This window comes from Bidens hawaiensis, unplaced genomic scaffold (genome assembly GCF_021521415.1).
Source record: "Bidens hawaiensis isolate Kalapana, Puna unplaced genomic scaffold, B.hawaiensis_p1.1 tig00001087_1, whole genome shotgun sequence".
Lineage (NCBI taxonomy): Eukaryota > Viridiplantae > Streptophyta > Magnoliopsida > Asterales > Asteraceae > Bidens > Bidens hawaiensis.
In genome coordinates, this window is record NW_027491062.1 from 3,386,798 (window position 1) to 3,413,462 (window position 26,665).

Genomic DNA, 26,665 nt, shown 5'->3' on the forward strand with positions numbered 1-26,665 from the left:
ACATAAATAATGAACAGATAACAGACAAAATATAACACACAAAAAGCGATAATATGGCTTAGATTATTTTAAAACTTAACAAATAACTGAAAGTGTTAGGCCGTGCGCAACGCCTAGGTGCCAGTACCATCCTACTCATCAGCACTTTTGCATGTGGAGGGGCACCATCCACAGCGTCGGCTGTGTGAAAGGTGGTGCGAAGTGCAAAGGCGCCACCCAGATGGCGCTTGAAGGGGTGAAAGGGAGAGGCGAATTAAGGTGAACGACGGTGACGAGGAATATGGTGGTGGTGCGGTTTGTTGTTGGCACCGTTGTCGCTAAACCACAACATAGCCTTAATGCATCATTGTCTAACAAAACTGTTTCAGTTATCCTAGACATTACAAATGTAATTTCGGTAACAAATTCAACAATATAATATTATCCTATTATCCTAATCAAAACTGTTGTGTTCAGTGGGTGGTAATTAGAAATCTGAAGCATAAATACAAATTAGACATATAAGTTAGTACAAATTTAGTGAAGAAAAATGTTTAAAACAACTTGCCTGCCCACTGGAATGTCGGAAACATTAACCAAGGGAATATTAACGGCCTGAGGTGTTGTAGAACGTCCCTCCATGTACTCAAATCTCGTGTTTAAATACCCGTTGCCTGCTTGGTACGCCTGCACGTATTGCCTTACGAAAATCATGAGGCATGCTGCCATATAATCGAGTTTGTCTCGAAAAACTGAACAAATACAATTAGTTAATTAAACTGTCTTTAACAGTATATGCATTAATATGACTTATATACACTCACCTTTCCAAGTACTCAAGAAACGGGTATATCATCCCATCAGGGATCCATCCATAATCCTAACACAAAACAACATAAATTATTAGGCCATAAACTCAACTTTCATAACCATATATTCATAAAATATTTTAATGAAAGTAACATATTTACATATGCAAAAACATCACCCTTTTTCCTTCCTTTGTATACCCGTAGAACATAACACAAATAGTGGTGGAAACACGCGCCTCCCTAACGGCTTTCGGGGCTTATTTTGGGTCGATAACGATGGCGGGCCAGGCCGGGTTCCCCTCCGTGCATTTGGCCCAAACAATATTACCATTACGAAAATCTTGTGCTCTATATAACACCGTATCTTTCTCCTATTAACTTAATTTGAGGTTTGATTTGAAAAATAAATTTCACTCATTTAACGCGGTCCATATTTCACCAACAAACAGTTATTAGGCTATAGACCAACGGTTGTTAGAGCGTGGTCTATATTATTAATAATTACACAATCACAAAGAATCTGACTAACATAAATCAAGTGAACTGATTGAAATTAGTAAAGTGATTGTAAAACGATGACCAAATCTAACCATAACTTGTAACTTAAGCAATTCAGTTCATCATAAAGCAAAATATAACACCTATATCACAAACTTTAATCGCAAGTAATATATAACATACATATATAGCAATATCTCAAGCAATTTTAATGTACTTAAAACAAAAACAGTTTGCAACAATGGATGAGATGGAAAGAAGACAGAGAAATTATTTACCCTGCGCTATGTTGCACTCGCGTTCAAAGAGACTCTGGCTTGTAATTGAATGCCAAAGTCTCACCCTTCGGCATTTATGGAAGACACGAGGAACCCTATACAAACATGAACAAGTACAAGTGACCACATTGATTTTCAAAACAATGAAAATTCTTTAGACCTAAATCATATTAAGACGATGACTACATATAAAAATACTGTGTTTTTATTTTTCTTTCTTTTTTTTCTCAATCCCTTTAACATGAGTTGTATACAGATTTAATGTATTGAATAACAAAAAAAGCATGATTGATTAGTTAATACGTTACATGTTCATAGACTAAACACGAGCTGTTTTCATATTCTCATTTACAATCAAGGTGAAGGCAATATATGCGCATTAAACAACTCATATGGCGTATGCTTGTTTGATCAAGTATGCATGAGACCCTGTTTTTGGTTTGTTACTGTAAACCCTAGGCGGTTATATATGCCAAAGAATATACGGTACTAATGAAATTTGGGCAAAACAAACCAAAAACATGAACCCTAGAAATGAATAACTATGCAAAAAAAAAAAAAAGGAATTAGCATTTTACCGTGTGCATAACATTTCCGAGACCACCTATTCCAACAACGAGAGAACGATAATCGATCGCCATGGGATCTTGAAAGGGACTGATATCCCTCTCACTTTCATGGCTTATATTAGTAGGTTGTGAGGCCAATCTAAACACTAAAATTTGGTTGTGGTGAGGAGTGAGGACTTAGGAGAAGAAGGTAATGGGTATATATAGCAAGTTTTTCTTCTTTTTATTTTTACTTTTTATTTTCTCTCATAATTTTCATTTTTCTTTTCTATATCACACACAAATCATGTAAATGTTTGTCGTATGTGAAGGTGTAAATAACTTGTTTTTTAGCAAAAAAAATAATTGGAAGGTAAAATAAATAATAAATTCGACGTATGATTTATGTAACAAGTTTTTACTACATGATAATTAGTGGTATGTTTGATAATTTTCATCAATCAACATTCAAAAGTCATTTAAATTCATATGAAGTACAAAGTTTATCTTTCTAATCTTAAAAACTTTGAAATCCTTTTCTTCAACTATGCCAGGCTTTCTCTTATGTCTATGGACTGAGAATAGGGACATAACGACGAAGCTAGTGCATAAAAACTTCCATTGGCACTAAATGCAACCATGTTATCATTTGTTATGATTAATATTGTTAATGGTATATTTAATTAGGACACTAAACATTCGGTGGACGAGTATTTTACAAACTATAAAACAAGTCTCATCGTTCGACTTTGTTGACAATACAATGTCGTTTGAATATTGGTCTTATTGAGCATAATTCTGTGTAGTTCCATAAAATCTTGTTTGAATTTTGGAGTATTATGTTACTATGTAAAACGTTGCATTGATTCCACATGTAACCTCAAACTATATCGCCGTTTACTTCCCGACATCGTGTGCTTGTTTTTATGTTTGTTGTGGGAAACCTAAGGCAACAAACTTTTCATTTTGTTTCAAGATTTTAGCAACTAACGGTAAATTAAGAGAAAAAAAGAAAACAAATTACAATTTTATTACTAAATTTAGCAAATAACCTTATTTTAATTCTCATTCTAATTGATTATATTGTTGTTGTGGAAGTAAATTCTACATCAAATGATAAATGTTTGTAATAGGAACAATTAAATGCAATTGATATGGGATAATACGATATGATATGATGTGTTATCATTTGATATAATATGTTATAACATATTTTTGTATATTATACGATACGATATGATATGATAAGACATGATATAAAATGATACGACATGATATGACACAACACTATGATATGATATGATGCGATGTGATGTAATGAGATACATTATGATATGATATGGTATGGTATGCTACTTTTAGCTTAACATGATATGTTAACGTATGATATGATATGATAAGAGAATTATAATTATTATAATAAGAGTTAGTACCTTAAAAAATAACATACTTTCTCTATTTTTACAAAAAAATGCTAACCTACTTTTCTATGTATTAGTCACTAATAAAAAACCCCAATTATTATATGTCATTAAACTTGTTTAAAACGCAAGTAGTTTTCAAAATAACTATTAAAAAGAAAAAATAAAATAACATGGTATTATTTATTTTCATTATATTGTATGTTCTTCTTAGACGCGGTCAATGACTTTTATAAACAAAGATCCATTAGTTTATGGATGTAGTGGCTTTTTAGGATATTAAGCCTTATAAAAGTTTCCACTCTGCTAATCTTGGTAATCTCAATGGTTGCGGATCTTATGCTTCACGTACTTCTATGAATGTATATTTATAAATAAGTTAATTTTTTTGAACAATCAACTAAGTAACGTCGGGTACTCCGTACGCGGCCCCCATTGGCTAAAGGTAGCCCGGGCGGCCGCGATTTTGGACGGACGGAGCCCCTAGCACTCCACATATTGAGGGATTCCCAAGATAAAACCCAACTCCCATGCCCGCCAAACGGCACGTGGTATCTTAAACTACTAATAATTAACTTAATTATAAATAAGTTAATTAATTTGGTATCTTAACAAACTACTAATAATTAGATATGTATATGATGTTTGTGAAGATAATAAGATTTCAAATCTAAACTTCAATTGTATTGATTGTTAATGTTGTGATTACTTGATTACAAATAGCCCTATTTATAATCATACAATTACTTATTAGACAAAAATAGGAGAAAAAGTAACTAAAAAACCCTCTAAGTTTGTAACTACGAAAACTAGGTCCCCGCACTTACGCAAGATTACACTAACAATCACCCCCTAATCTTGTAACACCGATGAAGCTTCACATCTTGTTAAACTTCAACAGTGGCAACGCTTTTGAAAAGATATTTGTTCTTTGTAAATCTCCACTGACATGCTCCACCTTAATTTGTTCTATTTAAATGCAATCCCGAATGAATTGGTACCGTGTGTTGATGTGTTTATGTCTTCCATGAAAAACCGGGTTCTTCATCAAGGCAATAGCCGATGAATTATCCACGATCAATGTCATAATTTCCTCCTTTTCTCCTCTCATCTGACAACAAACCCCGAAGCCATAAGGCTTGACATGTAGCCGATGTGGCTACCAAAAATTCAACCTCACATGATGATAACACGCATTCCTTGTTTCTGAGAAACACATGATATCAGTCATGTATCATAGTAACCGACTGAATGCACAGTAATACTATACATCAATACTCATAAATTAATCAAATAATATTTAAAAAGTATTTGTTCTTTAATACATGAGAAAACTGAAAATGATACAAACTCTACATCCCAGGTATGACTCGAAGAGATTAGCCAAGAATCGACATCATGGAATTTTCAATTATGATGTATTGAATATTGATATGATCTTGGTATGACTTGGAGTGATGGAATTGCCCTCTTGTAGCTCTGTAAACTTCCTGCCAGAAGTTATTCTCCAAACCCTAGTTTTATCCTTATATAGGTTTTAAAATTAGCGACTCCCGTAGTTTAATTTGGTCTAGCATATGGTACCCCGGTTTCAGCAAACCATACTATAAAATTTCCTGATGTGCGTTGCTTCTCTACATAGCATAAGATACCCTGATTTTAATAGATGATATGCTAAACCAACTTTTACCCAGACTATCACACATCATCTCGGGTCTTCTTCTTGTGCCTGTGCATGTCCAAATTAGGTATTTTAACGTTTACGACCTGAAATATAATAAATACGTATGAAGTATAGAAGTTCCCACAATAAACAGTTAAAACTAATAAATAAATGAACTTAATTATATACAAATTAACCAACCATCAATACTCTTTTACTCACACCCAAGTATGTCATCTCATGTTCTTCAAACACCGACCACATGTCTTTCATTACTGAAGAACGTATATTAATTTTTGAATTATTGAAATATATTCCATCCCCCACCCCAAGTTTAAACACTCATTTTCCGCCATTGCTTCTATGAATGTACGTTTGTGATTACCATGTTACAAAAACAAACGGAGAGATGTAGACGAGTTGGGAGAAAGAAAGCATTTCAAAGACCAGGTGAATGACAACGAGTTTTTGGCGTCGTTGCAGAGGACACGGTACGTTTGTAAGAACGATTCAAGTTTTAATTTAATCATTGTTTATAATTGTACAAATTTTTAACTTTTATTTTATTTTCTTTCACTTATTATTATATTATAATTAAATGTTTTAAGGCTAGCCTAACCTTTATCTTTAATAATCTTTACCTTTACTCTAGTTAAATTAGCTTATACCTTAGTTTAGTTTTATAATAACTCAGACTAACTTTTAGTTTAACCTCAACTAACCTTTAGTTTAATTTAAACAGTTTCAATTTGATTTAATCCCATGTATGTCCTCTATATTCGAGCCTGAGCTTGTTTCTTCAATTTCTTAACCGGGACTCTTTCGTCGACGTGCACGTAAACGGACTGCAGATACCGCCGAAACAATCAAAGACGAGTCAGTAGACGCCACGACATCAAGAGAAAATCAAACCGAAGAAATGATGGCATCCCAAAACAACGAACCAAACATGAGCCAGTATGCCAAGCCAACTCTCGAAGGCTATGGCAATGGAGTGGCTCTACCCGAAATCACCGAGAATTTTGAAATCACATTAAGCACCATTTACATGGTGGAAAATTCAGTTCAATTTCATGGTCTCCTCGACGAAGACCCTCTTTCTCATATATCCCGATTCTTACGAATCTGCAGAACCTTTAAAATTTAAAACCGTTCAGAAGATCAGATCAAACTCAAACTCTTTCCTTTCTCTCTAAGGGGTCAAGCCTTAGAATGGATAGAGTCCCTTCCAAATGGTTGAACAGTTTCTCCTCAAATACTTTCCGCCTGATAAAACTGCCAAATATCGAGCCAGCATTACCGGATTTCGGACCGATGATGATGAATCGTTACACGCAGCATGGGAGAGATACAAAAGTCTTCTGAGAAGATGCCCACATCATGGACTGAGCGTATGGTTACAAGTACAAACTTTCTTTGACGCACAATCCAGCCAAAACAAACAGGCCATCGACCAAGTTTCCGGTGGAGACCTGGGTTCCAAATCACCTAACGAAGCATTTGAAATAATGGAGAAAGCAGCAAAGAAGAGTTTCGCTTATAACCCACCAATATCTACACCAAGACACAAAGGATTGCACCACGTCGATTCTAACACTCTTGTCACCACACAGCTTGAAGCCCTTTCTTAAAAATTCAAATAACTTCAAGCCGAACTATTAAAAATCAAGATCACGTGTGACACCTGTGGAAGATATCATAAGACAAGTGACTGCAAACAATTTATTATGGCCATGGAAGAAGTTGACTTCATCGCCCGTCAAAACAACGCTTTCAGCAACAATTACAATCCAGGAAGGAGAAACCACCCGAATTTCAGATGGAATGATGGAGGTAACACTCAACCCCTACCCGGATTCGAAAAAAGACCGATGAATCAATCCTTCCAACCTAAACCACAATTATAAGATCAAAGTTCCAGTAGCTATCAAAATCCGAGCTACTCAAAAATCGAAGAAATGTTGATGCAAATCATGACCAAAACAAATGAAGCAGAAAAGAAGGCCGGCTCAAGAGCTGTTTATATCAGCAGAGTATTGTTAAAGCATGAAGTTGACCTAAAAAGTCAACAAGTATCATTGCAGAATCTAGAACTCAAATCGGACAAATTGAAAAAAACCTAGATTACCTGCTATATAGGTAAAATATCTAAGATTGGAACAAAAATGAAAGTTCAATGACCTGATTGGAACAAAAGTTTTTATCAGTGACATGATTGGAATAACTTTCAAAGTTGGTTACTATTCTATGGAGTGATCCCATATATATATTAAAACTTTTATCAATTTTAAAAATCTATTACATATACATATTTGTAAACATATATATGGCGTATAACCAAAGTTCGGGAAAATGTTTGATTTATATATCGGTTCAAATAGTATAAAATTAGTATTTAATATTAACTATATTGAATTAATTAACCCTTTTGGATCATAAAACTATCAAAACAAATATAAGAAAAATAATCTGCCATGGTCGGGACTCGAAACCGCGCCAATGGCCGGTTCAGGAAGGACAAGCACACACCCAGCCAACTGGGCTTGGTGTTTTTTCGTTTATAATCAGATCAAATAAATAAGAACAAACAGACAAGTATACTAGATCATAAAACAAACCCTAACAAGTTCAATCGACCAATCCGTTAAGTTTTGATCCAATCAAAGTTAGGGTTATTGATGAGAGGTCAATAACGATCCTAACCATATAACTAATTACCTGCAACGTTTATTGATTTCTGTCTAATTGAGGAAGAACCAGCCGCGTCCCAACGAGATCATGAACTCGACACATAGGCTACGAAAACGAAATTAACCAGTGGGGTTACGTCGGCGATAGGATAAGGATTGTACAGCCAAGATTAATTGTGTTAATACGTTTGTTATAGGGTATAACCTTAATCGGTTTAGGACGGCTCGTTTATATCATAATATAGATCAAAATTGATTTCATTTTCTTAATTAAAAGTGTCGTTTAGTTGATTATGGTAAGAATAGTGATACACATGATTCAATTTCTAAGTTTAAGACAAAAATTGTGGTGCAAGATACAATCTGGTCAAATGGATTTGATAAATGGGTCAATGGGTTTGGGTTTGGATCTTGGATAATGGGTTGGTGGGTTATAATATCATAAAAATGCAGAACTTTCAATAAGGTCCTTGGAGATTAGGGTTGGGATCACTTTGAGGTCAAAGTTTGGTTTCGATTTAAAACGTATATATTTCAAAGTAGTTATATATATTATATATATATTAATTAAATATAATAAACAATTAAATAAAATATTAGTTACTCGATAAATGTGATAAAATTTCCCAAACATCGAATCGGGTCGGGTATTTAATAAAATATTAATTCCAAAAGACCAAGTTGTTACAGAAGCCATTGCTCAAATGCCAAAGTATGCTAAGTTTTTCAAAGAAGTGCTAATAAACAAGAGGAAGTTGGAAGAGCTATCACATGTCACCCTGAGTGAAGAATGTTCAGATGTCCTCCAAAACAAGTTGCCACCAAAAATGACCGATCCAGGGAGCTTTACTATCCATTGTCTCATAGGAAATTTGTATGTTAGCAATGCCATGGCCGAACTAGGAGCTAGTATTAATTTAATACCTTATGCGGTTTTTGCAAAACTAGGGATAGGAGAACCAAATCCCACCCGCATGAGCATTCAGTTAGCTAACCGATCCGTCAAATATCCTCGGGGCATTGTTGAAAACATGCTTGTCAAAATTGACAAATTTGTTTTCCCAACAGATTTTGTAATTCTATATATGGAAGAAGAAGAAAAAAGTGTACCTCTGATTTTAGGAAGACCCTTTCTAGCCACTGCAAATGCTATCATTGATGTTTGCATCGGCAAACTCACTCTCAGGGTTAATGAAGAGGCTATCACTTTTGACATACGGAAATCTATGCAACATCTGCAACATCACGATAACACACTGTACTGTGTCGACATCATCGATTCCATCGTGAGTTGCTATGTGCGGAAATCTTCCATCAGCACCCCATTCGAAACTGATGTCGTGTGCGTGGGTTGTATAATTATGAAAGATGGGATGTTAAAGCTTTTGCACAAGATCGTGTTTTAAATTTATAAAAGTGATTTCTACAAAGACTAAACACACACAAAATAGGCAAGTGTACCTATCGTATATGTAGAATAGTATTGGTAAGAACCAAGTATCGATCCGTGGACACAAATATTTCTAATAATAAATCGTTGTTTTATTTTAATCGGAGGTTTTAATCATTTTGGGGTTAATTTTTAAACTTTTTATAAAATATAAATACTTATATATAATATATAGGTGACCAAGACAAGAGATTCTAAACGAGTTAATTCAATTATGCGAAGGTTACCATTTAATATCAAGAATCCACACCATTTTAGCATTGATAATAATATTTAAACATGTGGTAAACTTGCTGTAGAAATATATGATAGATAGCTCCTTAATCCTTAAGTGAGCATCTTTGTCACTAAGGAGGTAACGTGCGCATTTTAAAGTCCACCATTTCCTAATGTCACGCCACCTCAATGATGTCAATTTCAGTTGGCAAGTAGTTTCGTAAAGTAGAAAGATTAGGATTGACTCCGATTTCTCAAATACCAATTCTAACAACTTCGGGTGGTTGTAGTTAACTAACACAACCTCCCCTTGGTTGATTTATGTAGGTTATAATTACACATTCAATTAACATATGATTTCTTTAACTAAAATGATATCCTAAGCAAAGCTATTTTCGGATTACCAAGACTTAGAGAAATACATCATAACTTATATCTCATCATTTCTAAGTACAATATAAGAATATAAGGATCCATGTTTCGATAATGTTTCAAAGTATTTCTATCTTTCAAGAACATGAATCGATCATGAACGATTGCTAATAGAATTGACAACCACCAACTTTGAATTTGTGATTTAAGATGGTGAAACATTTCTCATCAAAAGATAATTGTAATATAACCATGTACTTTACTAAACTACACCACATGTTTTGATTAATCATCAAGTAAAACAAAGCTTCTTCATATATTTTAGATGGTAAAAGGAGTTAGCTCATAATGAGCATGATTATAAACATTAAGATGATTGATGATAACAAATACATGATTAAACTAGAACAATCTAACCAAATGTAGATGAATCTTCCTTCCAAATGATGATGATGATGGTTGATGATGATGACCTCCAAGCCTTCAAACTCTTCACTAGATCTTCAATGTGAGTGTTAGTGTGTGTTTTTATAAGTAAAAACCAGATAGAACTCTTGTCAAGGCACACCAAATGAATGCAACATGAGCCACTATTTATAGGCAATCTGGAGTGTGAGGCACGGCCCCGTGCTTACGTAGGCACGCCCCCGTGCATTTTTATGACATGTGCCAGATTTGTTTTGTCTTTTCTGAAAGATGACCACGGCCCCATGCTTACTGATGCACGGCCCCGTGGTTTTTAGTGACACGTGCTAATTCTTTTTGTCTTTTCTGTGTAGATATCCATGGCCCCATGGTTGAGAGGCACGACCCCGTGCTTTTGCTCCCAGATTTTGTCTTTTCTTGTGTAGATATCCACAGCCCCGTGGTTGAGAGGCACGACCCCATGCTTTTGCTCCCAGATTTTGTCTTTTCTTGTGTTCAGAAGCATGGGGGCGTGTTTCTTGAGGCATGGGGGTATGTTTCTTTGTTTTTCTTGTGTTTTCTTCTGTTTTTCTTCGTCTTTTTGCTTGTTTCTTCGTTTGGGGCTTGGTTTCACATGAAATTATTTTTTATTATGATAAGTAGCCTTTTATGCTATGTTATTTGATAGAAATTGAAGTTTTTAGAGATTATTTGATGCCGAAAATATGTATATTGCTATGTACATCAGAAACACAAATCTTGACCGACGTAAACACTAAGCCCATGTTGGAACATGATAATCTCGATACTATAATTAACTATCAAGAAACATCAGAAGTGGTATGTGAGATCACCGAACATAATGAAAAATCAAAAACATCAATCGAAGAACCACAAGCCTTATAACTAAAAGAACTCCCAAACCATCTCGAATATGCCTTTCTTGAAAGACTCTCAACTCTCATTAATTATTTCATCTCACCTTTCTAAAGAAGAGAAAGACGAACTTCTTAAGGTTCTTAAGAACCATAAGAAGGCTATCGCATGGAAGATCATGGATATCAAGGGCATCAGTCCCTCCTTTTGTACTCACAAAATCCTCATGGAGGAAGAATACAAGCTCGTGGTCCAACATCAAAGGCGTCTCAATCCCAACATGCAAGATGTGGTGAAGAAGGAAGTAATCAAACTCCTTAATGCCGGATTAATCTACCCAATATCGGATTCACCTTGGGTTAGTCCAGTTCAAGTAGTACCCAAGAAGGGAGGAATAACAGTAGTAATGAACGAGAAGGATGAGCTAATATCAATGAGGACCATCACAGGCTGACGAGTTTGCATTGATTACTGGAAGCTTAATGACGCCACAAGAAAATATCATTTTCCACTTCCTTTTATCGATCAAATGCTTGAACATCCATCTGGAAAAATGTTCTATTGTTTTCTTGATGGATTTTCCGGATACTTTCAAATTCTCATTGCTCCTGAGGATCAGGAGAAAACAACCTTTACATGTCCGTATGGAACCTTCGCCTATCGAAGAATGCTATTTGGACTATATAATGCTCCGACCACTTTCCAACATTGCATGGTGGCCATCTTTCATGAAATGATCGAACACTCTATGGAAGTTTTCATGGACGACTTCTTAGTCTTTGGAGACTCCTTCGATCATTGTCTGAAAAACCTAGACAAAATGTTGGCTAGGTGTGGGGAAGTAAATCTAATACTCAATTGAGGAAAAATGCTACATTATGGTCAAAGAAAACATTGTTCTCGGTCACAAGATATCTCAAAAAGGATTGGAAGTTGATATGGCAAAAATAGAAACCATTTCTAAACCTCCACCACCTACTTTAGTCAAATCCATTAGAAGTTTTCTAGGTCATGCAGGATTCTATCGTCGTTCATAAAAGACTTCTCTACAATTGCTAGACTTATGACCAAACTTCTAGAAAAAGACGCATCATTTGTCTTCTCTAAAGAATGTGTTGAATCATTCAACATGTTAAAAGACAAGCTTGTTAACTCACCAATCATGAATACACCCGATTAGACCCTTTCATTCGAAATCATGTGCGATGCAAGTGACTTTGCGGTTGGAGCCGTACTCGGACAACGCAAAGAGAAACATTTTCACCCAATTTACTATGCTAGTAAAACTCTTAATGATGCACAGGAAAACTACACCACAACAGTAAAAGAGTTATTAGCAGTAGGTTTTGCCTTCAAAAAATTTAGATCTTACCTCGTTCTTTCCAAAACCATAGTTTACACCGATCATGCCGCCATACGATACCTCTTCAACAAGCAAGATGCCAAACCAAGACTCATCTGATGGATTCTTCTACTCCAGGAATTCGACATAGAAGTCAAGGATAAGAATGGAGCAGAAAATGTAGCCGCAAACCATCTCTCTCGCTTAGAATGCACAGCTTCAGAAGAACATCACGAGGAATATGCATATCCAAGCGGTCATGCAAGAGGAATATGAAAGTTCTTGGTTTGCCGATTTCGCAAACTATTTAGCTTGTAGAATCTTAAGAAAAGGACTAACTCATCAGCAGCGGAAGAAATTCTTTTCGGACCTTAAATTCTATTTCTAGGAAGATCCATTCTTGTTTAGGATAGGTGCTGATCAGGTTGTCCGTAGGTGTGTATCAGGAAAGGAAGCCTTGGATATCCTAAAACACTGTCATGAAGGACCAACTGGCGGACACCACAGTACCGCCACTACGGTCAGAAAAGTGTTTGATGCAGGATTCTTTTGGCCCACCATATATAAAGACACACATGCTTTGATCCAAGCATGCGATGCTTGTCAAAGAGTCGAGAACATCTCAGCCAAAAATGAGATGGCTCAAAAGGCATTCAAATTTGTGAAGTCTATGATGTATGGGGGATAGATTTCATGGACCCATTTCCTAACTCATTCGAAAACAAGTACATCCTTGGAGCAGTTGATTACGTGTCCACATGGGTAGAAGCACAAGCTCTTCCCACTAATGATGCTCGAGTAGTTGTACGATTTCTGAAAAAGTTATTATCCCGATTTGGTACCCCAAAAGCCTTAATCAGCGACAGAGAAACTCACTTCTAAAACGCTCTAATGGACAAAGTCTTTGCACGATATAGAGTTAACCACCGACTAGCAACACCATATCACCCTCAGACCAGTGGTCAAGTAAAGGTCTCGAATCGGGGAATAAAAAGGATTCTAGAAAGAACTATAGGAATGAATCGCAAAATTTGGGCAGAAAAGTTAGATGACGCTTTGTGGGCCAAAAAGGACAGCCTACAAAACTCCAATAGGAACAACACCTTTCAAACTCGTTTATGGAAAAGCATATCATCTACCCGTAGAACTTAAACACAAAGCATGTTAGGCTCTCAGAGCAGTGAATTTTAATCTAATGTTTGCCGGGAAAAACCGGGAAGATCAAATTCACGAACTCGAAAAACTAAGAACATTAGCCTACGAAAACTCCAGGTCTTACAAAGAAAAGACTAAACGTTTATATGACACCCATTTAAAAGGAAACAAAAAGTTTCAAGTTGGCGATCGAGTACTATTATACAACACACGTTTACGTCTTTTCCCAGGCATATTAAAATCTCACTGGAAAGGTCCATACACGGTTGAATAAGTTTTTGACTATGGGACAGTCGAGATTTCAAATTCTGATGGCCACAAGTTCAAAGTTAATGGACAGCGATTGAAACCATACATCGATGGGCCATTTGAAAATGTTTCGGAGGCAGTAATCCTCCAACCAACCCAATACAAAAATAGGGTCTGGCCAAGACCTTCATAAACTAGGTCTTGTAAATATTTTTTATATTATTTTAAAAATAAATAAATAAATAATAAAGAAAACACGGGGGCCCGTGCCACAAAATGTGGGCGGGAATCTTCGCTGCAAAAATCTCAATCAGACTGGTTTGTAACAGAATTGCCAGACCAAAAACACGGAGGGCGTGCTTCCAAAAGCACGGGGCCGAGCCTGGCTACTGGTTGGCTATAAATGGCATCATTTGCCAATGCATTCCTTGCACCAACCCAAACCATAAATACTCTCCTCTAAGATAAGAACATGCCTACTGAGATAAGTGAAGCAATTCCCGTTCCTCGACAACCGAGATACGAAACCCGGCACATATCCAAAACCGAGCTTCTCTTGAAACGTCAATAACTCGTCAAAGAACTCACTGAAATAAATCTCCTTGCAGAAACGCGTCTCGTTCAACTCACTGAATCGGTGGAGAACATGAAAATGGAACTTTGAGACCTTAACGAACAACTCCAGCTTCAAGTTCTCGGTTTCATGGATTTTCCACCACCGGGACCAACCGGCAGAGGAGAACCCTTCGGAGAGATCTAGGAACCTTAATTTTCTGTTTTCATGTGTAAACAAGTGCATTGGGCACATCGTGCTAGGATCTTCGGGCTTAACCCGAATATTTTTATGTTTCTAGGAATTGTTTTAGAACTTTTAATTTTAATGAAAAGTAATTTTTTAAGGATGATCAAACTCTTGAAATAACATAATAAAAATCATTCTAAAAATTTCGTCTCTCACGTTTGGCTAAAAAATCAAAGAAACTTTCGATGACAAAAAGCACGGGGCCGTAGTCACCTTAGAATCTTCATCTTGATACACGCTGACTCTATACAATTCTCTGAATCAGAAACATTTATTCCACTAGCAGCACGGGGCCGTTCTTCTAAAAGCACGGGGTCGTGCTCGACTTTCCAGTCTCTATATAATGCATGCACAAACTCACTATTCCATTCACACCAAACACAAGTTTACTGAAATGGAAAGTAAGAAGGTTGATGGAGACCAGTGAGGAAGGGCAAGCATGGTGATTCATCCTCAAACCTTGAGGAAGATATCATGAGGCTCCAATGCATTATGAGAGACCAAGTCGAGAGTAACATCCAAACTGAAGCCCGCGTAATCGAGCTAATCAACAAAGTCAAACTACTTCGGTTTGAGAACTTCCATGTTGTGGATAGCCACAACAAAAATGTGAGCATTAAGATCAGTTTTCTCAACCGGGAGCTCGCAAAACTCGACAAGAAGCTCTCCGAGCTCTTGGAAGCTAAAAGAGCCCCACCACACATTCAATACTTGTTCGGGAATGGTGGTCGTTGAAGTTCCAACTTTGTCTTGTTAAGAAGTTACTCTTGCTAGTATTATGTTCGTGATTCGGGATTGTTGTACTTTTCTTTCTACTATGTTTAACTATGTTTTACGCTTTAATGAAAATTAGGACTTTTTATTTCTTTCTAAACTTTAATCCTCAAAGAATATCAATTAAAAATGAACCTGACCGACAAATAAACAGCGAAAAACAAAAGAATCTGACTGCCTCATTCAGCACGGGGCCGTGCTTCTAAAGCACGGGGCCGTGCTTTTATGTCCAGAACAGTTACGAGTTTTATATCAATAAAATTACATCACCATTCACTTAAACCTAAAAACAACATCATCCAGAACCAAAAACCGCCGACCATCCACCAATTTCACTAATCCTTGCCTCAAATCTTCGATTTTCAACCAAAGGTATGTTAATCTGACAAATCTAATCTTCAAATTCAACATTCTAGGTCTAATCCAATCCCTAATTCTAACAAATTGATAAAATCGGGTTCAAACCCGGAAAATAGACGGGTTAATTGTTTATATTTAGGACAATGAGTTGTTAGATAGATTTACACTTGTGTTTTGTTAAGAAAAACGATTCGAGTTCGGATCTTAGTTGATTTGATTCAAACATGAACCCGAATAATTAGTCAAAAACCGGTTGGAATTGTAAGTTCGAGACTTGATTATGGTGGAATTAGGATTAAAAACACGGGTTGTGCCTTACAAAACACGACCCGTGGTCACCTTTTGGTCAACAAAAAGTCAAAATCTAGAATTAGGTTGAAACTACCAAGGACCCGCAGCATGGGGCTGTGCTTCTAAAAGCACGACACCGTGCTGATTTAAAACATGGGGGCGTGCTTTTTAAGCACGCCACCGTGGTTTTAATTCTGTTCCAGCTTTTCCAAAAAAAATTTTAAAATTTAACTAATTTGGGCAAAAATTGCAGATGGCTGAGTACGTGGACGATGTACACACATTCCTAGTCTTCCCATAATGCACCGAAAGAGATCGAAGAGCCCAAGCTAGAATAACCTACCTTAACTGACGCCTTCCAGAACCGAACTTTTATGCTTGCAAGGATACGTTGATGCAAGTTAATCAGTGGAACAGGTACAAGTCAATTGTGAAAGGACCATGGTGACGGGTTTTTAGTCAAAAAGGGAAGGCTATTACCAAGTTAACAAAGGAATTCTTAGCCTCCTTCTCATTTAAGACGAAAAAATTGGACATGTGGGATGAAGAAGCCGTGGAATTCAGGTGTGGGGGTGATGGTACACGACATCAATGACCCAGTTGGGTATTGATTTGGGAATTTACACAAGTGATGAAACAGACAGCGCAATCTGGTACACAGCTGCAACAACGTTCGTAGATGAAGATGGTGATGAAGACGCAGAGGCTGGAAACACACGGGTACAAGCATGGGAACTACTGGGTTTTTGGGATGAAGCAAACTGTGCCAACAGCTCAAAGAGCACCGCCCTACGAGACCCACTCATGAAATATATTCACCGACTACTGAGCCATTCATCAACAACATGCGGTAGGAGTAAAGGAGTGGTGAATCTGAGGGATTTGTGGGCACTTTATTGCATAAAAAATGAATCTACCTGCAACATTACTTATCTGTTCTGCCAGCTTTTTAGAACAAATGCAAACGCAAAAAGCTTGAATACCCCAATTTTTGGCGGTGCATGGATCTATAAGCTTTATGAAGCCTATCATGCGGACAGAAAAGGAACACAAAGCCCTGACCCGATTGCTCTTGGCCTCAGTTATTGCAACAGGATGCAGATAGTCCTACGGGTAAACATAAGGCCGGAGATATGGAGGTGCATCGATAACCGGGGCCAGATTTGGGATCCAGAGTGTCAATTGGATATGGCGATGGATGACGAACGGAAGGACATAATGGACGCACAGCAAGCAACTGAATATGCAGATACAAAGTGAGAGATTGACCATCTGGGACATCGCATGGACAGGTGGTGGGGACCGTTCAACCCGGACACGGGTAACTGACAAGCAGCAGTGATGGTAGGTCTGGTATGGGCATGGGATGGGTCGGTGGTATTTTCATGACATTATTATTATGCTTGTTTAAACAATTTACATTCTGTCATTCGTTTGTTTGGTTGGTTGGATACTTTTTATGGCCATGGGTGCCAAGACATCGTAGCAAGTACTTATTTAGCCCGTATGGGCAGGGTATGGATGATTCCATACCCAATTTTCAGTAGAATTATGCTTGGTTGTTTGTGGTTGTTTGCAGTTTTATATTATACAGCTACAAAATAGGAAAACGGATGAAAAACAGAGGACGCTCTGTCGAAATTTCGTTAACCCGTAGGGAAGTACCTCTTCATTTTAACCCATCGTACTTAATTAGAATTGTTAACTTTTTATGAATCTTTTCAAATTGAGGAAAATGTGAGATTCAAGTGTGGGGAGGGGAATTACTTGATCAATTGCTGCTCAACTAATTATAAAATTAAAATTCTCTAAATAACAAATTTTTATCGTAAATAAAGACTATTTCTTTAACAAAACCAAAAGAAAAATCCAATAAATTTTTTTGCAAATAACCAAATACAAATATATTATAACCAAAAAGTGAAAAAGCAAAAAAGAAGTTTTGTAATATTGAGAATAAATTTATGCAAAATATGACGTTTATACCCAATCCCTCCGTTACTATGAGATAAACCTCATGCCATATAAATATTTTTTTCGGAAGATTCGAGTGAGTCATACGTTTTGTGTGATTTAGAACTTGTCGCAAATATTCATTTCAAAACCACACGAAGCGTTGTATAAAAAAGAAGGTAATATCACTACAAACCTCTCAAACCATCCTCCAAATTACAAAACCCTAAACCAAAACCTTACCACTTTAACCCTCAAAAACCGGTAAAATACAACACTGATCTTTTACCGGCAGACTCTAAAGAACTGGAAATGTATTCTTTCGATTTCAAATTCCTTTGCTGCATACATTTCGCAAAACCTAGGTTGCCTCCAGAACTTAGGGAGAGAATCTTTCTCTTAAGCAATGAGGTGAGGAAAAGTGGCGCCAAAACGAACAAAGGCCACCATTCTGTGGAGTTTCCAAAAGCGCAATGAAAAGAAGAGCAAAAAGATACGAATGTTGCTTAGGATGCGGAAACTGGTCTCATGAAGGAAGATGTAGAAAAAGTCAAACTCAGTCTCAGCATGAATGTACCGAACTAATGAGGGTGGGAGCTATTAGGCTCAAAGTCGAACGATCCATTAGAGTTGGGAGTTATGTTCAGAACAGGATTGAGGAAGAACTGATTCACATCCTCGACAAAACTGGTCTTGACGATCTGACCTTAAAAGAGTCACTTAATTTGTTTTAAATATATATATATATATATATATATCTTTCAAACGGGAGAAAAGAAGCAAGCTGACTGTTGAAGACATCTTAATATTCCCGACAATCAGCAGAAGTTGTATTTACCATCATCATTAACCTAAACCCCTTGAACCACCACAAAACACGCAATCCCGGTTCAAACAGAACCAACCCCAATTACCTTCTGTTATATGCAACCCTTCACAAAGGTGGAGATTTGAACACGCTACAAGCCTATTTATCACAGGTTACATCTTGACTAAGAGTGTTCACATACGTACATCACAGGTACTACCAGATATATAAACCGAGCGTGAGTGAACATTGTGAGAACGTGACGTTATGCATAAACAGAAGCTCATAAAAACAAATTTCCTTTTATTTTTCACTATATATAATCCTATGATTTAAGGTTGGTTATTTTGTTCCCATTTTCTTGAAACTCTTTTGGGGATGTTTTAAAGCTATTGTCCTAACTTGCTATTTTTAGAAAATATTTACAAAGCAGATTGCTTAAGGACAAGCAATGTTCAAGTGTGGGGATGTTTGATGTACATAAAATTATACATATTTTTAGCATCAAATAATCTCTAAAAACTGCAATTTCTATCCAATAACATAGCAGAAGGCTACTTATCGTAATAAAATTCAAATTCAGGTAAACGCAAGCCTCAAACAAAGAGACATGCGAAAAGACAAAGAAAAATGGAAGAAAACACAAGAAAAACAAGAAACAGCCCCCATGCTGCTTCTGAACACAAGAAAAGACAAAAATCTACAACAAAATGACAAACACTGAAGACAAAAGCACGGGGTCGTGCCCCCTTGACCACGGGGCCGTGGTCACCCTCAGATAAGACAAAAAGAATTTAAGCACATGTCAGTAAAAAACACAAGGGTGTGCCTCAGAAGCACACCCCTGTGGTGAGTCATCATGTACGATCTGACAACATGCAACTGGGACACGTGGACACTGGGCCAAGTCTCATAAAGCACGGGGTCGTGCTCCTTCCTCCACACAGCTTATAAATAGTGGAGCATGTTGCACTCATTTGGTGTGCTTGAAGAAAGTTTCTAAATGGGTTTCTCTTATAAAAACACCCACAATACATTCATATTGAAGATCTTGTGAGGAGTCTGAAGGCTTGGAGGTTATCATCATCATCCATCATCATCCATCATCATCATTAAGAAGGGAGATTCATCGACATTTGGTTAGATTGTTTTAGTTTAATCATGTGTTTGTTATTATCATCTCTTTTAATGTTTACAACAGTGCTCATTATGAGCTAAACTCCATTCACCATTTTAAATCTATGAAGTAGCTTTGTTTTACTTGATGATTATGTGAAACATGTGGTTTAGTTTGGTAAAGTACATGGTTATTTTGCAATTATCCATTGATGAATAAATGTTTTATCACTTTAATCCAATACATCAAGGTTGATGAGTAAAAATATTCATGATCACTCATGTTCTTGGAAACTAGAAATGGTAAAAAGAATACTTTAGTAACTTATTCAAGATAAAACATGGATCTCTACGTTGCACTTAGAAATGATGAGATATAGGTTATGATCTATTTCTCTAGTTTTGATAATTCTAAAATAACATTGTTAACACGATTGCTTAGGTTATCATGCTAGTTAAAGAAATCATATGTTAATGGAATGTGTAATTATAACCTAATATAATCAACCAAGGGGAGGTTGTGTGAGTTAACTACAACCACTCGAAGTTGTTAGGATTGGTATTTGAGAAATCGAAGTCAATCATAATCGTTCTACTTTACCAAATGCTTGTCTATTTAAATTGACATTCTCGGGGTAGCATGCTATTAAGCATAGGATGGACTTGAAAATATGCATGCTATTTATCATTATGTCAAATAATATGTTCACTCAAATATGAGGAACACAGTCTATCATATATTATTAGGACAAGTTTGTCACATGTTTACTTAATAATCATCAAGGAACAATGGAGTGGATTCTTGATCTTAGATGGTAACCTTTATATAATTGAACTACTCGTTTAGAATTTCTCTTCTTGTCACCAATATATTAAATATAACTATTTATATTTTATAAAAAGTTTAAAAATCAATCCCAAAAATGATTAAACCTCTCGATTAAAGTAAGACGAAGATTCACTATTAGAAACATTTGTGCCCACGGATCGATACTTGGTTCTTACCAATACTATTCTACATATACGATAGGTACATTTGCCTATTTTGTGTGTGTTTAGTCTTAGTAGGAATCATTTTTATAAATTTGAAACACGATTTTGTGCAAAAGCTAAAATCTCCAATCTCTTATATTTTAAGCATGCGTACGCACACATCAGTCATCCAAATTGGTTAGATTGTTTAAATTTGATCATGTTTGTATCTATTGCTTTGATGATTAACATTATGTTTATTATTGGCTAAGCTTTCATAGTATCATCTTGGTTTATAATGAATCTTAATTAACGTTTAATAATGATGGTTAAACATGTGATCGGTTTTTAATAAATAATGGTTATGTTGCAATTATCACTTGATGATAAATGTTAGAATACTCTTAAAAGACACCCCAAGTGCCAAACTTGACGATAAACCGAGAAATTGTTAGTCTTGTGAGGCCTTGGCGAACCTTAAAGTAGACACCAAGTACCGAGCTTGACGTTAAGCCAAGGAACTGCCACTCTTGTAAGGGCTTGGTTAATAAATTAAGAATCTTTAAAAGAGCCGCCAAGTTCCGAGCTTGATGATAAGTCGAGGAATTGTCATTCTTGTAAGAGCTTGGTTGGAGAAAAAACATAAATCCTAATATTAACATAAACCAAGTGAGATATTAGTAGTAATTATTCATTTTAAAATAGGAAGTATCAACAAAATTGGTGAAAACGGAGTATTGATATTCATCCACTAAAATTGGTTAATTACGCATTAAGTGCGTGTGCAACATAACATATTTTAAACAAATCTTGAGTGGTTATTACATGGGTTCTATAATTGTTCTAGAATTCTGTAGATTAATACTTAGTAATTCAAGGTTAATCATTTACAACTCAACTAAGATTGCATTACCCCTCACCGCTTTGACACACAAGGGTAAACCCTATGTGTGGGGGTCAAAGCAAGAAGAATCATTTCAAACCCTTAAGGACACTTTGCAATGCTTCTATTATTGCTCTTCCCGAAACTAATGAAGATTTCATCGTTTTCTGTGACGATTCTAACCATGGTCTAAGTTGTATCCTAATGCAACGAGGTAAGGTTATCGCATACACTTCAAGACAACTCAAGGTACACGAGAAAAATTATAGGACACATGATCTCGAGCTTGGTGTTGTCGTATTTGCCTGGAAAATCTGGAGACACTATCTTTATTGTATGAAATGTGTGGTGTTTACCGATAATAAAAGTCTCCCAACACACCTTTGATCAAAAGGAACTATATATAAGATAACGGCGATGGACCGAGTTGCTTAGCGACTACGAATGCGAGATCCGATATCATCCTGGAAAAACGAATGTCGTGGCTGACGCTCTCAGTCATAAGAAGCAAGTAAAATTTGTTCTTCTTACTTACGTTCTTGTTCAAAATAATCTTGAAAAGCATATTCTCGACGCCCAACACGAATCCGTCACCGAAGGCAATATATATGACGAGATGTCGTGTGGTGCTGAAGCTCAATTGGAAACCAAACTCAATGGTCTGCTTTACTTTCTTAACCGTTTATGGATTTCCGTTCGTGTCAACTTTCGCCCCCCCCCCCTCGATTTTTTTTTGGGGGGGCGGGGGTGACATTCTTTTGCCGCCGGTAAGAAAGTTTAAAATAATAATATTAAATGTTTATGCCCGTTACAAGCGGTTAAATAAAGAAATTACCCAAAACAGTATGTATATACCCACTATCTCAAACAAAAAAATATCACCTTTTTCAACAAAAATACCAATTCTTTCTTGCAAACAAAAAAGCCCTCTTCAATCTTCCAATTCTCCACACACATGCAAAAATGAATCCGAGAAATAATCCAAACACCCCCATGGCCTGGTTTTTGCCCATCTCCTTTCTCGGACCAAATGAAACATCTAATAGCCAAACAAAATTGTATTTTAAAATTTTAATTGATAGTTGGAATGTTGGATTTTAATAATCCCTATTAAATGGTATTGGCTGATAATAATCCCTATTCGTTTTATCGCCACTGGCGGTCCCAAATTCAAAAAAGTTGGACGCCAATGGTCCCCCGTTAAAAATGACTTAACGGCGTTATAGTTTTTTCTGAATTTCAAACCAATGTTTTAGGGCTTTTGATCGTTAGGAGGATATGAGTTGATTGATGTAAAACTTAGCTCGAAACAATGATCCAAACGACTTGATTTTGGTTAATTGTAAGTTCAAACACCCGAATTGAAACATTGTTTCATCATTTTGAAACACTATTTCAAACTAAGTTTTACACCAATCGACTCGTATCCTCTAACGATCAAAAGCCCTAAAACATTGGTTTGAAATTCAGAAAAAACTATAACGCCGTTAAGTCATTTTTAACGGGGGCCATTGGGGGTCAACTTTTTTGAATTTGGGACCGCTAATGGCGATAAAACGAATAGGGATTATTATCGACCAATACCATTTAATATGGATTATTAAAATCCAATATTTCTTGATAGTTTGATACCCAAACGGTTTCTATTTTAATTTAACTAAATTTCATAAAATTGTTTATTAAATATGTTTTTAATTGTCAAATGTAATTTCAATGTAATATTTTAATCAACTAAATCTTAAGTAATCATATAAAAATTTAGTTAGATCAAAAAAAGGAAAAATCATTTACAAACCAACGAACCGAACACATGTCAATGTAATTTTGAAATATTATTACTTTATCTTTTGGGTTTTTCTCTTTTGGTTGCTACAGTAAGCATCGGTACCATATCAATAATGAACCAAAATGATTCTGATCGAGCACGTATATATCGTCCTGTGTCAACGCGCGATTTCAATTCTAGTACATATTAAAATTCCATGTTTGTATGAATAATATTTAAGTTTTACTTTTAAGTTTCAGTTTCACCCCTAATAGTATATATATAATATACATCTATAATTTGTTTAATTTTTATTTAATTTGATTTTTCTTGATAACTTGCCTTCATTATCTTTAAAAGATAAACTGATAAGGTTGTGTTTAATTTTTTTTTTCTTGGCATTATGGTATAACTTAAAATTAAATATACTAATAGAGGGGTTAAATTAAATATACTAATAGAGGGGTTATTAAAACCCCACTTATATGTAAATATGCTTTGTAACTGTATGGTTTTGACTTTTGAATCTACAGGACTACAACTTTGTATCTATTCATTTATTTTCTTTATCACAAATGTAGTTGTGGTTGCTCATGTGCCAGTCTGCCAGATGACCTAGATAGGCTTTTGGAGGTTCTTGAGTTTGTGCACGCCGCATCGCAGATGATCTCATGATCCATATTGCCGTTGATTTCGGTATCAAATAAGTGTGTTAATTAGGCCAATCCTGAGAACATGCCAAGGCTTGATATGCAGTATAACACCACAAACACTGATCAATATATATGACCGGTTAAAGTATATATCGTCTTTAAGATCAATTATACGGAGTAGTTCGTAGGTATGTAGCGTCTAGCCAGGGACCATATAGGGGATGTTAAGTAGCCCATATCTGGATACTGATACATTGTTGGATTCTTTGTGCATATTTTGTTGACTTCTATACATTTTACCAGTCTAATTTAAGAATGAAGCAAATAATACTATGGGCAGATATGTGAAACTGTTTGTGATCGCCAACAGTATTTAGTTTTCATATGACAGTTTACAACTGCAATTTAACGGCACGAACTAACAGTTGACAGCATTACAAACACACACTCTCTCTTGTTCAACTAACCTTGGGATCAACTAGTTTGAGACCCTGGCTTGCGTCCTCGCAATGTCTGATGTAAGGATCAAGTGGACCAGTATCAACCCCGGTTCTCATTTTGCAGCCATTAAAAGGGGGTTTTTGAAAGCAAGGCTCCATCGACATGTAAAATCCTTGGGCATATGTAAAATCCATGGCCTTAATCCACCAAGACCTTGAGCCACATAACCAAAGGTTGACCAGGGACTGATGATGAGCTCATCAGTCAGGCTCAGCAAGTAAATTTCCGCCCATGCTTTCCGATCATGCTTCTTGTTCCCGGTTTTCTGACCCCCTTCGGAACTTGGTTGAAAAACTCCAATCGTATCACCATTAACAGTCGAATGCTCCCAATACAAATCTCTTATTTTCTCATAATACTTGGAGGTTAAAGATGTCACTATAACGGATTTAGACTTCCCACTTACTTGTGATGCATTCATATCGATTTTGGGTAGCACGTTATTTTCGAAGGAACACGCTAGCATTGTATCTGCGACAGCCTCAAGCGTAGTTGTAGTAAAGTTAAAAGCAGCAGCCAAGAACCTAGGGTCAAAAGTTCTGATCTGGATGCCGATTTTTCGTCTGATTTTGCTAGATAAACGCGATAGTATCTGGTTATGAGTTCCCAGACAGGATTTGAGGGGAAGAACAAATACCTACCTAAGAAATGGAATACTGTTTCTTTTTCTGGAAAGAGGGCGGCTAGTTCTTGTTCAAATGATTTTATCATGAACAAAGACGGGACGAAATAGAATTGTGACTTCATGATTACCCAAGAAACGTTTCGAAGAAATCTTTGATCTTGATCACAAAAGAAAAGCTTGTCATAATCATCAAATGTATAAATCATATGTAGATACACAAAAGATGAATTTCCTGAATGTTTCACCATGTTACCATAACACTGGGGATTCTTGATTCAAGTTTTCAAGTCGATTTCGGATGGGAAAATCTTTCGGAAGTAACCAGGTTGTTTCGGGAAAGGGTTCACAGAAGAGATCAGCAGTGTCACCTTCATTGTCATAGACTAGCAAGACTCGATCTGTGAGAAGCGCGTAAAGAAACGATGAGGCTAGACTCAGCATTCGGTTTCCTAGTCCGTCAAAGGGTATCCGTACAAGATACTTACACTCGTTATCTGAAAATTCATGATCATTGTCATGTTCATGGGTCGGATGACCATGTTCTAGTTTTCTTATGATTCGGTTGTAGGATTCTGTGTTTGGTCCGCATCGTTTGTGAAGTATTTCGTATTGGCGTAATTTGGAAATGAGGTAATGTGAAGGTATGTATGGTGATTCTTTACGATACAATGCCGATTCATACCTACTCAAGCAAGCTTTTACATTCTGAGAACCGCCGTCTTGTCCTGAAACTAAAGATGGAATCGCGATGAGTAATTTTATAGGGCAAATTTAAAGCAGCAATTTGCAAAACCGAATATGCATTGTTCAAAACATAAAACGCACCTTTTGCGGATGTAAATTCAATATTTGTTTCATATAAACCAGGATGAGTGTCTGGAGCTGAATGCTGGAGAATCAGAGAAACTAACAAGCTGATAAAAGAAATAATAATAACCCCTGTCAACTTCTTCATTGGACTCACTTAACAATTTTTCCCTGAAATCATGATGGAAAAAGATGTAGGTTAGTTCATAAACCATTTTAACTTGATAGTTGTAATGACCACAATGTCCGACTTTAGTTGAAGCAATGAAATAAACATGTAATTCGGGTTGGCAGACGGACTGATATCCAAGATTTGGTAGATCATTACATGGACCAACTAGAGTAACACAAACGAGGCGAAAGGTTAGCTTGTTCCTGCACAACCAAAGCCACTTTCTCCC

At 36.3% G+C, this 26,665-nt stretch overlaps 1 pseudogene; it reads right to left on the reverse strand.

The window, feature by feature from the left end:
* Nucleotides 1-24,433: 24,433 nt before the first annotated feature.
* On the reverse strand, nt 24,434-26,412 carry LOC143557943 (galactoside 2-alpha-L-fucosyltransferase pseudogene; annotated as a pseudogene).
* Between the last annotated feature and the right edge of the window lie 253 nt (nt 26,413-26,665).